We start from the raw sequence: 16569 nt of genomic DNA, 5'->3' as shown, positions 1-16569 counted from the left end.
GAGATGTGTACCACAAAGACATTGTTCAGTCTGAATATGTGTGTGTTTGGTGTGTATGGGATGTTTTCTCATCTGATGGATGATATATCTGTATACCATTCATTTCCATGCAGTCACTTTTGACCGGGAACACCACAGGTGTAACAAGGTTGACTAAAACACTCAAAAATCAATGAAAGTGGTGATCATCACTTTTATATGTTCAAGTGCACAGTGTGGAGGATATCATAAGGCCTTGAGGCAATCAGATGTAAAACACAATATTTATGAGTTATGTTTTAAGTTGTAAATCGGTCAGATTTGACCAGAACATGACAGGAAGGTTAAACACTAGGAACAATTTACACTGTGACAAATAAAACGCTGTTACCCTTTTTTTTTCTTTTTTCTTTTTTTTCTTTTTTTTTTTTTTTTAAAAAAAAAAAAGAGATTTCAGCTCAGTAGTTCAGGCAGATCTATGTTAAATGCCTTAATTAAAAATCTCTGTAGTGAGCTGCTATTCAGCCAACTTCACCAGACCAGGTTGAACCCTCACCTGAATATCCACACGTCAATCATGCCACAATTTGAGTGAGAGACTTAAAGTAAATGTTAAAGCCTTTGCGTCCAGGGAAAAGCCCCAGAGAATTCCTGCCTTCCATTAGCAGGGTGTTAGGCACCTGACACCAAGAAAATGCCCCTCTGACTTGACACAGCTCTTCTCCAGCCGTCAAGGAAATAGCTGCAGACGAGATTCAATCCTTTCTCCTGCAGCTCTGGTGGTTCAGTAAGACTTGAAGCCTACAAAGAGGATTAAGAGAAGTCTATCAGTCCTTCCCCAGCATCACTGGTAGGTGAGAAATGGAAAAAAGGGTCTTATACATTCCTCCTCCCTCCATCATCCAATGGAGGGAAGAGGAATGTGTCACACTTAAGTCCACTACACTGGCAGCGCTTTATTAGTTTAGTTCACATGAGGAGTGAGGAGTGATGGTGTGTAACAGTGACCATTCTGTTGCTGTGATCTCCATCGATACATGTGAACACGCAGACTAGAACCTACAGTCCTTCTAATGACAGTGAAGAGAGTTCAGCGGCACTGCTTTTAAAATAGTTTCATTTAATAGCAGCACTAAGTCTTACACCTGCGAATGGAGCCATTCCTCCTGGAAAAAAAAAAAAATTAGCAGCGCCACAAATTTGACAGTGACATCACATTTTATTGTCTAGCTGTTCCTTAGTTCAAGTATTTCATTTATCTTGCTTAATGGAGGAACTGAAATCCATAAAAGTAAGATGAATCAATATTACAGAGTTTAAAGACACCACAGTAAATCTGCCCTCACACTGAGCAGCTGGTTGATATTTCACTCAGTTGTGACTGATAGCGAGCGATGCCAGAGAATTCGATCAAACGTTTTCACAGTAGACATTTTGGCACCTTATAGCAGAAGCACAGGTGTAATTAATAACATTAACAGTGGCTATGATCCATTTATTTGAGCTTGGTCCAGGGTAATGGTATTGTACATGCTGTCTCACTGTCATGGCTTTCAAGCCATCATTAATGAAATTAGTTTCAGCTGCACTTTTCCTGCTGTGACAAGCTAAAATGTCTGCTGTGAAAAAGGAATGTTGCACAGGTTTTTGTCTACTGTAGTGTGCTGGTCTACAGCTGCTGTTTCACTAGAAAATACTGTATATTTGCTATTTTCGAACTTCGTCTTTTGAGGAAAAATTGGCCATTACAGTAGAAGAATCTCACATTGGGTTACTGGGTATGTGAAAATGGGTTTCTTTAAGTGAAGATGCAGACACTCGCCCATGGGACACCACATCACTTCTTACATTAATATTAGAAAGTAGTATACTCTTCGTGTTGCAGTGTGATTGAACATCACATGACACCTTATTAGTGTATACCGTTAATTCCTGTTGGTAACGATTTGTCACCGTCAGTGATGAGTGAACAATTTAGTGAATGCATAGTTTTTTTTTTTTCAAAATTCGTGAAAAGGTGAAAATAAGGAAGGTTGTTGATAAGTACAGAATTCAAAGAGAAATTCACTCTCCTATGTGCTCTCCTGGGTGTGTGTGTGTTTGTTTGTGTAGTTGTATATGAAGGGCTGTTACGTGTATAAATTTGCGTTTATTTATGCCATCGTGTGTTGTGCAATCATAATTCCAGGCCAGTATTCCCAGGAATACTGTGGAGAATGAGAGGATAGAGAAGTGTGTATGGTGCATGGTATGTTGTTAGGATGAGGTTGGTTGTTTGGTAGAATGATCTTCATATCCAGAAGTGTATGCTTTGCTGATTGCTGAGATGGGACAGCAGTAGAAAACTGTTAAGGTATATGGTGGTTGGCATGGCAGCATGCTAGGTAGCACGTTGCACTGGTGACTGTGGACAAAAGTGAGTATAAACTGTTAAGGAGGTTATGATCATTTTAATAACCTCTTCGTGGGAACTGTTCCCTCATTGTAACTGAGTGGGCCATGGCAATCAGCTGAAGTCTGGCACATTTCACTGTGCCTTAACGAAAACACTGCATTATCATTAGTTTAGTTTACAGATAGACGCAATCGGTCAAACTGATAGAGAACCTTCTGCTGGATCACCTGCAATCTGCAACGTTTGTGTCTGTTTTTTTACTACTAATGCAATCTCTTCCTAACCTAGTGTTTCAGTTGTAATATTGTACCCATACCTTGTAATCATAATATGATTATTATTGTGGGGGGAATTTTAAGGTTATATTGAATGACCACAATGGAGAGATCACAATGAATGACAAGAGAGAGAGATAGGGAATGCAACAAAGTTCCCAACCAGACTCAAACCAGCAATGTTCATGGCCAGCAGTGCCCCGGCCTGGACCACCTTCTCCAATCCATCATATCACTGTTGCATCACATAGCTACCATAGAAGGTAGCTTAGTTTGAAAACTGTTTTAAACTGTCATTCAGTGTAATCTAGGATTTTGCAGAATCAGTATTTTTGTCCAGCGATGTGAGTAGCATTTTGCCAGACATCTGACCTTATGTAAAATTCATACTGGGACCTTAAATAAAACAAACCCCTGTTCTCACACATTAATAAATGCTGAATATTTTAGTATTTGATACTAGGGATGCAACAATCCAAATCTTTTGTCTCCCACTGATCTTTTACCTCAATTTGTATTTGGTAATACAGAACAATGATACCAATTTTCCCTTATTTATATGGCATTGTCATGGTCAATTTGCAGAATACAGTTAAATATTAGCACCTATACTGTACAATACCAATACTGTGTCTTCTGTGCATAGTAAACGTCTAATTGATCAGTCATTTAAAGCAACATTATGCAAGTATTTACCTCAAATAACAGCTTCAGATCATTGTGATAGTGCTCAGACTTGTTGTGAATGATCCTCTGCAAGATGTGCACAACAATTTTATAAAGTGAGCAACATTTGTTGTGTACGTAATGCTCTACAGCACTAGGTCACATACAAAAGAAGCTAGCTCAGTAATTCTTTCTCTTTCATTTATTAACCCCTTAGATGAATTTTGTGTTTGTTACCTGAGGGATTGATAGGGTTTGTTTTCTGTGAATGACCTGTTACCTATTAGCTTCAAGAGTTACCCTTCTTCCAGTACCTGCACCCGCTCGAACTTAGTTCCCCACAGAATTTAATGCACCAACGTCTTTAATTACCAGTTGTGCCTGCAGAGGCCACTGTTGCCACTGTTCAGAAAAAGTTACATAGTGTTGCTTTAAAAGGCTGTGGTTCAGATCTGTAAATGGACCTGAGTAAGTCTTCCACTAACAAAATTGTAATAGTAACCACACCAACAAAAGTATATTATCCTTTTCTGAGGAACAGAATGTGAATATTGTGATTTTTAACTGCTCCAGCTGTTTTTGCATACAGCAAAATAAATTAATAAATAACACATCTTTTTGTAGAAATGATTTGTTACACTGTCATTATTGTGTCACTGGGAGAAGAAGCACACAGTCCCACATCCCCATATCGTAATCACCAGCACAAAGTTCACCTCAACAGGTTTTAATAGTGGGTTATTTGTATTTACAGACCATCTGATATCACCTGAATGCAGCCTCACAGTTCTTGAACAGAACAGGAGACAAGTTGGCTGTAGAATTGTTTAGGTGTTAAAGGCTGTGTTTTAATTGCTTTTTGGCTTCAGCTGCGGGAGACTGTGTTTGCCCTGTGGGTGTATATTGGAGATTAGTCCTCTCACAGAGCGGCAGGTACATAAAGCTTTGCAGCGAGGGGAAATTATGAAATTTCAAATGCAATCTTCATAATGGCAAAAATCTGAGTCGGACCAGTTTGTCAAATGTGACTAACTGGAATTACCCTTTAAAGCATTCTCAGACTTCTTAGGGACCTGCAGATACCCTGGAGAGAGTGAAGTGGTAAAACAGAGCGAGAGATGGAATGAGATTAATGGTAAAAGAATAAAAGCAGAGAGACCCCGATGGGCAGCGACATTAAAGGTTTAGCTGTGTGTGGCTCATTGCTGTAGCAATTAAAGCTAAGACTTTTGTCTATTTAGAGGAAACGGAAGAGACAGAATTGATCGGCAAGCCCTCGAGCCACAAGTCAGAGCTTCCCAAATGCCAAAAACAAACACACACACACACACACAGACACACACACAGACACGTGTGTGTGTGTCTGTGTGTGTGTGTGTGTGTCCTCTTTCAAACAGAGCGAGTTCACAGTGACCTCCCTTTGGAAGTTTTGCAGAGATGTGTGGAGAGTGGAGTTTAATAAAGAGAGACCATATGAAACACTATGGTTTCTGTATGTCAGTTTAGTTGAATTACATGACACTATTCTCAGTGCAGCTTTTATACTCCATGTGACAACTTGCTGCATTTCCAATTCATATATTCTGTTAATATATTCTATGTAAAATGTTTTGTTTCTTTCTTCTTTTTAGTACAGTAACGTTTTTGGCTGCCAAATTAAATTACACAAATTTGTATGATTTGCTTATTTCTGACTCATTTCTGACACACGTGGTTAAATAGTTAACCCCTGATTGAATTTCAGCCGTGACCAGTTGGAAGTAAAGATTGTTGTTCCCTTCTCAGACCATTTCATTTAAATCCATTTCAGAAGAAAACAATCTCATCCTGAGCTCTGTGTAGTATCTTTTATTAGAGCTTTTATTTATATCACCCATTCCCAGTTGTCATGTAAACACAGAAATAAACCTCATTGTTAATAATTAATAAAATGCATACTCAAAAGGTCATGACACATACGTAATCCAAGATGGGTTGCATTTAAAAAAAAAAAAAAGATGGAAAGCAGAAAGCAGCAACAGATGTTAAATATTTGATATCTTGGAGCTGCAGTCTAATTCTGAGCTCACATTGTGTTTAAAGGCATAATATATGTTCTTATAACACTGCTATTATTCACATTTATGCTCTTTCCTTTCTTTCGCTGCAACAACACAATGTCCCCACAGGGAAATTAAGTTGCACAGAATGAACCGATATGCACACATACACAGAGAGAGAGAGAGAGAGAAGGATCTTGTATGTATATATGTGAGATGATAAACATATGGCAACACACAGGTTATCACACACTGATGAAAGAAAACATGCACTGAGTATACTGCCCATTCAGCTAGTGTGAGAACGCAACCATGCACACAAACACGCACACACACACACGGAGGCACTCTGTCAGTGGAACAAAAATGTTCTAGTGTTATTTAAAGAAGTCCAATTAAACATAATGCTCAACATAATCTCTCTCTCCACTTTCATTAACTTGCGTTTCTATAGAAAGACAGGCAAGATGAGCGCTGACAGGGACCTCCCACGCCTCTGACGGCTCCAGCCAAACGCTGGTGCTGCACAGTGCAACAGCAGCCTCTAGTGGCAGCACGCAAGTCATGGGCTGCACAGCTTTTAATTGGGCTGGACTCAACTTGCATCAAGGGTCAAACATGTAGCGCTGTGTCAAAGGCTAATGTCACCTAGGGTCCTAGTGGATTTTTTTTTTTTTAGGATTTTCAGGTGTCGGGGAGGAAAAATCTACTCCACGAATAACTCTCAGTGTCTGATTTATGCGGTGCTGTGGAGTAGAGCAATGCACTGCACTGCCAGGGTTAAGGGTTTCATTGCCAACAGTGAGGTACTAACACAGCCAAGTGAGGGTTGATGTTCCTCAGAGTGAGCCATAAAACAGCCGATATCCTGAATTTGAGGGATGAATGAGGATTTGTTTTATATCCATTTAATTAAAGAGAGTCTTGGCAATTTGTTAGCAGTTTCCTCTTGTGTCTTGTGACTACTTGGGGGGGTTCTGACCTCCAGGAAAGGGATGACTGTAAGATAGTATCCTTAAGTGTTAAGCTTCTTGTAGTTTAAGATGTTTGTATAACATTTCCTTGTGCATTTTATTTTGAAATTTTGAAATTTTGAAGGTGCACTGTCCTTCAGGGCAGGGGTCCCAAACTTCCAGTGACAAATAACTGTTCCATCGAGCCTGCAATTTTTTTCTCCCCATTGTGATTTAACCCACACTTGTATTTTAGAATGTTAAAGATGCAATTAGAAAAAAAACTTGGCTTTTCATTTCATAGTGTAACATTTTGCAAGGTGTGTAATTGCACAACTTGTTACCTCAAACACTTAAGCTGTGAGATTGCACATTAAGGAAGGCATTAGCACAAACATTTCTGCTTATTATTATACTAAATAACCAAAGAATAAGAATACTTCTAACTGGCGCTGACCAGCAGCCCTTTGAGTTAGTCACAGATGATTTCAAGGAAGGTGGACAGCTGGTTATTTTATTCTGTGGAGTTTAATGTGACTACCTAATTTATTTGTTTACCACTAAACATTTCACAGCTCCATACACTCCTGTATGTCTGCAGAAAAGCCTACTGTTCACCAGCCTACTATTATATCTCAAATTTCAGAGGCTCTTATCAGTAATTGAACGCACCATAATTTAGCAGTAAAGTTTTCAACTTCCTTCTGAGCTGATCATGTATTCACGGTGAGAGATGTGTCTCTGCAAGTAGATTTTTATATTAAAATGACTACAGTGGAAGACTGTCTGGAAAGTAGAAAAACACAATCAGCAATTGCAACGCTCCCATGTGCTTCAGAAAATGGGCATTAATGTAAAGACAACAGCTGTTTTCCTTTTAGACTTTATAAGATGAATAAAACGGAACAAATTCAGAAAGAACAAATGTTTGGGAAAAAGTGTATTTTTGCAGCACAAGAGCCACCACCAAACAGTATTCCTCATGTGTACACTATAGCTACATGGATGTCTTTTTATGTGTTCCTGCACCCACAGCATTGCCAATCCTGCAGGCATGTAGACTGAACACAAGGTTTGTGATGACCCATAACAGCCCAGCTTCGTTGTGCATCCAAGCTTTCATGTGCATATCAAAGCTCTTCATCAAAAATGAATAATTCCCTCTCAAATAGATACACCTAAAAATACAACAAGGTAGCCCTCATTGAAATGTGAAGCATGAAGGAGAGCAATAAGCCAGTGACACGGCTCGGCAGGAAAATAATATTAATGAAGACCTGAGAGAGTCGTGTGTGAGCATGATGCAGACCCTGTGTCAGTCCACTCTGATTGACCCCACTGGAAGTTGGCTGAGGACCAAAAGTGCTTCAGTCCTATCAACTCACAGCATCCTAAACAACGCTGGACTGGGGAGGAGGTGGTGGCTGTGCAGCCTGCCATTCAAATTAGAGCCGTTCTCCACAATCAACTCCAGATCTGCATGGCACTGATTCATTGCAGCTTGAATCTTATATGTGCAGTTTGAGCCATCATTGTAATCGGTTATGATTACATTGTACTCACAAGAGTCATTAAGAGAAATCCTGGAACATGTCAACAAAGTCTGTGAGGCAAAAACAGCAGCAGTCAGTCAGATCAGTTGTAAAAAACAATCAAACAGGTCAAGGCCCCAACACTCTGTTATTACAGTGACCACACAGACTCACTACATGTCAAACTGTGTGAGATCTTGGTTGAATCATGTATGGTAACAGTTTTGAGGCATGTTACTGGAGATGTATTCATCTGTGTCTGCACTAGATGCATTCATGCACAGTAGTGAGTTAACATAGAATCACTGTAGTTAGATACATACATACAACGGAATAAAATATTCTCATGTATATGAGTGTATGAGAGTACTTATGCTGAGTGATGATTGCCTGCTAAATCTTGGAACAACGATGTTTACAAAGGCACAACATCAGCTCACATCATCCAGCTGTGCTGCTCTCATATTTTGAAAACGCAGCAAAACACAAGCATTACACACCAGTTCTTTAAAGGACCAGTGTGTTAGATTTAGTGTCATCTAGTGGTGAGAATGTAGATTGCAATCAATACATACATACGTAAGCTCGCCAACATGCTAACAGTTATGTTTACATGCTGAAGTTAGCAGGTATACATGCACATTAGCATTAAACACAAAATACAGCTGAGGCTGATGGGACTGACAATATGTTTGAAGGTATTTTGTCATAAACCAAAGTAAAGGACAAATTAAATGTTAACCTGATGATGACTGGAAATGTCAGAGGATTATAGTCCATTCTGATAGGGGCTTAAATGTTTGTACAAAATTACATGGGAATGTATCCAACAGCTGTTGAGACATTTCAGTCTGGACCAAAGTGGTGGACTATACTTGCTGTCCTTACAGTTAATTTGCTAGTATGGCTAAATGTGTACACATCAGTGTGTTATCTACGTTTACATCTATGGCACCTACAATGTCAGCCATGGCCAGTGCATTGTTCCTCATGTCATGCAGTATTCCGGTTGGTTGGTTTGTTGGCAACAATCACTGGGACTACCATTTTGGATTGATATTATAGCATTTCTTTCATGATTGTCAATTTTCACTTAGAACGCCCCAAAGATCCCAGATTATCTGAACTACCTGAAATATCCATAATAATTTCTACAATCCTACAATAGTGGTCATTTTTGTGGTATCTTTTTAATAAATCTTCTTTAGTCTTTTTTAACTAGAGACATATTCCTCTAGTACAGCTTTATTCCATCAAAATGTATATTTCTGATAAATTAGATGCATATAGAGCTGATATTGGCCTTTTGTTAAATATTTATGGCTGGCCTGTCACACTGATGTAAGAGAGGTTCCTTCCTGACAACAGAGACATAAACAATCTGGACAACCTGAAATGAAATCAATTTAAATCTTCAGTATAACTGATTAATTATTCATTTTATTACTGTGTCCCGGAGTTTCATTGAATGGGTACAGTTTGGAGACCACTCTGCCTTATGTGGAGTCTTTTCATTTTTGATGCTGATGTCTGTGAAAAAAAAAAAAAAAAAAAAGTATTTGTTTTACTTTAGCATGAAAATACTGCCATTTTTTAGATCATATTTCCTGATACTGGCATTAGATGCTGCAGATTCCAAAATATCTGCAGTGATTTTGGTGAAACTCTAATCTCTGACAAGTACAGCCAACCTCTTTGATTTAATTGCAAGGCTGTGTATTTTTGTCACGAAACAACCATTCTGGCTTAATCACAGCAGCGTTTTGTGTTTCTCTGCTTTTATTCTTGAGCGCGTGGCACAGCATGCTAATGAGCTAATGCAGTCCCACTGTTACTGCAATTAAGAGCGTGTACAGCGGTTAATGTGGGGAAGTGGTAGCTAACATTAAGGGCTAATAGGAACAGGTGTCTGCTGGTATTACTCTCTGTACAAGCTGGGGAGGCACGGTAACATCTCAAGGATGTACCAACGAAAACCATTTCAATCTAAAGACTATCCCAGAATGCCTTGCACAGAAGCCAGCAAATGTCCTAGGCATCTTTTATGATATGCAAGAACCAAGAGGAATATATTTGTGTCTTTATTTCACTCTTTGCATTTTGTTCTGTCCTCCTCTCCTCCTTTCCTTTCTCTATCTTCTTTTATTAACATATTCCTGACCCCCACTCCCTCCACCCAACACCCTGCACCCTTTTCTCCCCCACATTCTCATATTTGCCGGTGTAGCATGCCAGTCTATCACAGCAAATGGCTGTTTTTATTTCAATTTCACAAAATTGGATTTTAATGAATTCCGCAATGAATAACCAAGCAAGAAATTATTTTCCAATATCCTCCCATGATATTCCACCATCCCTCTGTATTAGTGGAATTAATACTTGGAGCGTGCTGGAGATGCTGCATCAGGTGATGCAGGATTTGATTAGGAGTTTAAAGTTTTCAGCAAATCAGGTGTGGGGGGCACAATCGTGTTTTCTTTTTATTTTTTAATCTAGGAAAAAATCCCTCAAGCAGCAGCAGGGAATACTAAATCGCTAGAATTTGATTAGCACACTAGGCAAGTGCCTTTGCCATTTCCTCTCATGTCTTGAAGCACTTTGAAAGACACATGCGGTAGTATGTCTGTCTTTGATGGTATGGAGAAAATCTAACATTAGCAGCGTGTAAGGTTGCACTGAATAGGGAGCTACTATTGTTGCCAGTCCTTTCAAGACCCCTTTCCAGAGGTATTGCTCCTTGATTGTGCAGTAGTTTGATGTGACAAGATAAAAGGCAAGTGGTCTGCATAAATATAGCAAACAAGGTGCATAATGCACAGAGCTATGTTATCCTGTGTGCCTTGTTAGCTGTTTGTAAAGGAAAACATGTTCTGGTTGTTTGTATCAAATACGTGTGTATGTAGGTACTATACATTTGTAAATACAATACGAAGTATATCTGAGTTTTATGATACTGTCAACCCTAAAAAGTGATTATGCCAAATTCATTTTGAAGGAAGTGTAAACACTGTTTGGATTACACTCACTGACAATGTTGTTTCCAGTCCACATAGACTAGCTGTAGCACACAAAAGTCACAGGGATGTGGTTAGGGAGGATTGGGGTTAAGCTAAAATACTTTTAAGCTAAAGCACTTGAAAAAGGAAAAAAGGAAACATTTTCTGTCCTGTATCAATCTTGTGTCGGTATTTAACCTAGATCTTTCCCAAACCTTAACTAAGACCACTGATTTGCCTAAAGAGAACCATAATAACATGAATCCTGCTTCAGTTGCTGCTAATTAAACATTTTGTTATGCGAACATTTTCAACAGTGATGAGGTCATTAAAACATCATCCTCATTATGATGATGAAAACAAAAAAAAAATCATAATCTGGGTATTTCTTTTCTGTTGCAAATTAGTGGTATGTGAATGTAATTTCTAGAAGACTTGGTTGTATCAAAGTAAAAATCTGTGTGGGCTCTCTAGTTCTCTCCTCTGGACCTGCCATTCCCTGCCGCTTTCTTTCCCTCCAGTATGGCGACCTGACCTTCCCTGCTCAGCTGCACACCTGTTCTCACTCTGTCAATCACCCGGCCCTGACTCCCACACCCACCTCACCTGTTCGTCATTTGCAATTATATATATATATATATATATATATACCTGCCTTCTGCTCACAGCCTTTGTCAGTTTGTCATTCCTGTGTTAATGTGAATTTCTGGACTTTGGTGTACTGTTCCTGCCTGTTTTGCTGCGGTCCACGTGCAAGTTAACGTGCAGCAGCCAAATCATCCACGAGCCTTTTATTATAAAGAACAATATAGCCCTGCAATCCCCTCTATTACCACTATGCTTTTCATTATGTCATTGACTTATTAATATATATGAATGACAGGGTGACATTTGTGTTGGGATTCAGCGCAGGGGGGGGGACTACACTAAGCAGGAAAAAGGAGGGGGAACAGAACTTACTTCACTCTGCCTGCCTTAAGGTGGTTCATCTTCTTACAAATGATTTCCCCAGCTTCGGAAAACACCCTCTCACATGGCACTGAGGATGCTGTTGAACATACGGGGTTCAATTTTAACAGTCTAGGTGCATGGAGCAAGTGTATTTAGGGTGTGTCCAAATGCACTTTTACTAGTTTAAAAATGGAGAAAAAAAAAAACATTACAGCACCAGGCACATGGTTCAAAAGGGTTGTACTTAGTCTCTTAATTAATCACAGGTCTGTTTTGGGCATAACATGCAATATATCAATGCCATTTCCTTTAAAAGCCAGGTGTGCTAGTACCTTGGTGGATTGCTATTAATCTTGTGGATTTCCCAGTGTCTTCTGCCAGCTTATCTCTCCCCATGCTGCTGCTGCTGCTGTTGGCATATTTAGGTCCGCTGGCATCTGCACATGCAGTTCAGCATCATGTTTTCAGCCAGGTGAAGTTCCTCTTCTACTGTTAATGTCAAGCTTCTTCTGCTCTGATCCACTGTGGCGGTCACCTAAAAATAATTAAAACACTTGAATAGTACTAATCATAGTCACAGACAGTTGTCAGTCAGCTGACTTGCTATAGTATTATTTAGACACTCTGACTCAACCAGTATGGAATTTTCATTAAGGGGATTATTTTAGACAAACTCTTTTCGCTTCTGTAAAGTAGGTAAGTAGAGGACAGTAAAAAAAAAAAAAAAAAAAAAAAAAGAACTGAAGTCAATCAAACAGGCATGGTACAAAGACCAGAAGCAGGGGGAAACAGCCTGGCTACGTCCATGGTTCAAAAACACACCTACCAACACGTCTAAAACTCACTCATTAGTAAAGTAAAGTCATAGCAAGTCTTAGAAGTCACTGCACCCCACTGTTGTTCACCAAAAAGTAGTTATAGCACGTTACTCAGTGTTTGGTAAGCACATTTTTAACTTTGGATAGAGAGTGTTGTTTCTGCTTCCAGTCTTTATGCTCTGTTCAAAAGAACAGATATGAAAGTGGTATTAATCTTTTTATCTAACTCTTGGAAAGAAAGCAATTAAGCATATTTCACAAAATGTTGAGACAAAATGTTGGACCATTCATTTAATGTATGCATGATTTATCGAAAATATGCACAAAAAGTGTAAAATACATATTTTTATATTCTGTTGCAATGACAATTACTTGATATCAGCACTGACATAAACTATAACTGTAGAGCTCTTATTCTGAAATCTATTACAGATCAAATCTATGAGTGGGCTTGAAAAGCCAGGCAACACAGGGCTGTTGTCATATTTCAATCCAATTAAACTACGCTAGGAAGACCTTGTATGTTACTCAGAAGAAAACTAACCAGATAAATCATTTCTAGAGGCTGTCTTTTCAATCTGAGACACTTGATTGTCTGCCTTGGGATTTCCTAAAAATCTTGTTATTTTGATATTTGTCAAGACCTCTGTGAGCTTGATGAGAGATAGCAGCTGTATGAGATTATAGACTCTCTAGTCAGTGATGTCCACAATAAGTGGAAGGAAACTTCATGTAAGTTTAACATGAGAGTTCGGATAAGAAAAAACACAAGAACTCAACTGAACTTATACAATTTATGAAGCAACATGCTCTGGAATTGCAGTATCTCCCTTCCTTTCATATCTACATACTCCTGTATTTCCTAGGAAAAAATAACGGATAATTTCTAAAGCATTTAAAGAATGATTGCAGCTATTAGCATGGCTCTGCCTCAGTACTTATGGATAAATTCACTCACTCTTCTCTACTTACGGTAGGAATCCTCCTAATAAAAAAGACTTTTCACTCTTACCCTACCAGATTAAATTATACAGTCATTTTGGAACACTTGTAATGATGAAAAGAAGAAAATATGCTTCAGTAACTACACTTATCTTGTACTTGAGCCTCTTTCCACAGAAGAAAAGAAGTTTCCATCCTGTAATTGATGTATAGTTCTGGGCGGCAGAGGAATCTATGGTAATGTGCTGTTAATGCCACAGCCTTTATATGTCATACTGATGGTCAGAGAATATTCTATTCTTGATCTTACCACCTGCATTAATACTGACTGAGACAGCACCATCAAGAAACCTTCCACTATGCCAGACATATACAATAAAAAAATCGAGTGAACAAAATACATAAGGTCCTCACCCTGTATTCTGAATGTTTCTGCAACTGTTAGACTATTGTGTAGTTGACAGATATTGGACCTAATGGTGGCTGTCTCCTCTCTGAAGTAATCTGCAAAGTCCTCACATATAGAAATAACAATGGTTGCTATGCACTGTAATAGGATTAACAAGGTGACCAACTGTGTTAAAACACTCCAGGGTGGCTTGTGTTGGTATTTTAAATTGCCTAATAAAACTGATTTATTATAATTTTAAATTTTTCTGACAATTTCTATCACATGTAGTTTAGTCTTGCACCATTTGTGCTGTGCAGCCCCTCTCTACCATAACTGTGTCATGATTCTTATATGGTACGCTTCTCTTTGTAACAGTTTTTATAATCTATACGGGAGCAAAAAGCATTAAAAGCTCTAACCAACGTGGTATTAAATGTATTTACAAGACTGTCAAATGAGGAGGGCATTATGTGCTAAGAAGTTTGAGGTCACCTTGGGAGTAAGACATAATTTTTTAATAGCAACAATAAAAACTATATTGCAATGGCATGCAAGAACCAAGAAACAGAAGGAATTGTTAAGCCGATATTACCAGGTCTAAAGAGTGACCCAAGTTATGAGTTGACCCATTAACATGTTTAAAATGTGTTCTCTCTAATAAACAGAAACTAATGTGGATGAATTAGAGAAATTTAGAAAATGCAGTTAATGAAGTAGATAAACACAGTTTTGGGGTCTAAAGCCATGATCAATAGTAAGGTCATATATACAAAAAAAATAAATCCTTTTTTTACATTGAAAACAGCCATATTTCATTTAGTCAGCACATGGACTATTATCTTATTTGCAATTTCAGGAGGTTGTTTATTGATGCATAGAAGATTATTCATAGCACATCCACTAGGTCTAGACTTAAGGCAAAGCAGACTTGCATTTGGCTTATTGATGAATATTTGTGTGTATGCTGCTGTTTTGCATTTAGCAGCATATTTCAGTTTTGCAGAGCAAACTGCCAAAAACAAATACCTGCAAGCACACACACATACACACACTCATACACACTGGTATATTGGTATAATATGACAAAATGGCATATCATAGTATATGTTCATATACAGACACAGCCCATGTAGATGCTCGCTTTCTGTGTCACACACTCAAATACGTACATACACCTAAGACACCAGTGAGTGTCTCTGTCCCTCCAGACAAAGAGGCGGGAGGTTGAGGTTACCTCTCCTATCTCTTACTGAGCGCTTTATTTCTTTCATTGCTTCTCCTCCTAATCAAGGATGTAATTAGTGCTTGCCAGACAAGTGGTTTCTGCTTGAGCAGAAACAATGGCTAACGGTGATGTGAATGGACACTGGGTGAATGCATCGCTCATCATGCATGCATAGGTAGAGAATAGGGGTCAGAGTGACAACAAATTGGAATATGAAGGAAAATACAGTACATCAATGAACAAGTGTGTGTGTGTATGTGTGTGTGGGGGGGGATACAGTATGTTATGCCTCGTCTAACACTGCTGGTATTGTTCGTTGGAACATTGCTGTCTAATTACTGTACGTATGACCGCTGCTAGAGTGGAGCTTCTCTCCCATGAGGTGAACTGCACTTGTTTGGAGGTGGATGCTGCTTTTTTCACTGCTTTATAAAGCATTTTCTGGATGTTATGTGGTGTATAAAGAGATTTATGATTATATGGGGGGAAAAAATGGTATTAAATACTTGAGGCCAATCTTCAGACTACCTTTGCCACATCAAGTACACTGTAGAGTTATCCTAGGATTTATTTATTGGGGATTTAAACCAGTTATTGCATGAAACAATCTCAATTTTGGACTAGATTTGAACTGCAATTTGGAATTTTAGTGTGGTAATATTTAGTATTTAATTTTACTGTGATTATTCTGATGGTATATGGTAAACTCTTTAATTAGATCAAGTCCAAATATATCCATCCTGGAGCTTCAGTATGGTGGTCATAATCCAATCTATCCCCATGCAGATCTGTAATGAATTCTCAATGCATTTGCTGAAGCACATAGGGTTGGCCCTGAGTGTAAGAAGACACAAGTTCTCCATCAGCTGCCTCCAGAAAGCACCACCTCCCCACTTATAATAAACAATGACAACACCAATCCTTGAGTCTTTGAGATCTATATACAAATGACAGCCAAGCTGCTTGTTTGTAAGGCAGTTGTTCTCCCAACTCTAACTGTACCACCTACAGTGTAGACACACAAGAGCCCCAGAGTCCTGCTCCCAGAGATGTCTCAGAAAAATCTTGAGTATCAGCTGGACAGATCAAACACACAAACATCAGCGTGCTAGAGGAAGTGAACATCAACTGCAATACCTCTGCTATCGCTACACAGCAACTCAGATGACTGTTCAGGTAGTAAGAATGCTGGACTCAGGCTTTCCTGGTAATCCTCTAGTCCCAGTGCCACTACTCAAAACAGACCATTCATGGTAATGATTTATTTCATTCAAATGTAGTTTCCTAGTAGTCCTGAGGAGTTTTATCGAAGAGGACTGTAATTTGGTCATTTTAGTTAATTAGTTAGTTAATTTGCTGTGTTTAGTGTATAAAGCAAAATAAAACAAACAAACAAACAAGCAAACA

At 38.7% G+C, this 16569-nt stretch overlaps 1 long non-coding RNA gene across 2 annotated transcripts; it reads right to left on the bottom strand.

Annotated features, from left to right (window-relative positions):
- Nucleotides 1-446: 446 nt before the first annotated feature.
- Nucleotides 447-12520, bottom strand: LOC108898447 (uncharacterized). Of its 2 annotated transcripts, none has more exons than XR_007809412.1 (3): nt 12119-12520; nt 11796-11883; nt 447-780 (listed from the first exon to the last, which is right to left on the bottom strand). It is a non-coding gene; the product is annotated as an uncharacterized LOC108898447 (long non-coding RNA). The 2 variants fall into 2 exon arrangements; XR_001963440.2 differs by lacking the exon at nt 447-780 and adding an exon at nt 9071-9369.
- Between the last annotated feature and the right edge of the window lie 4049 nt (nt 12521-16569).

Source organism: Lates calcarifer, linkage group LG24 (assembly GCF_001640805.2).
Source record: "Lates calcarifer isolate ASB-BC8 linkage group LG24, TLL_Latcal_v3, whole genome shotgun sequence".
Taxonomy (NCBI): Eukaryota; Metazoa; Chordata; class Actinopteri; family Centropomidae; genus Lates; species Lates calcarifer.
The sequence above is the reverse complement of the archived record's forward strand: the minus strand, read 5'-3'. Positions and strand labels throughout refer to the sequence as shown.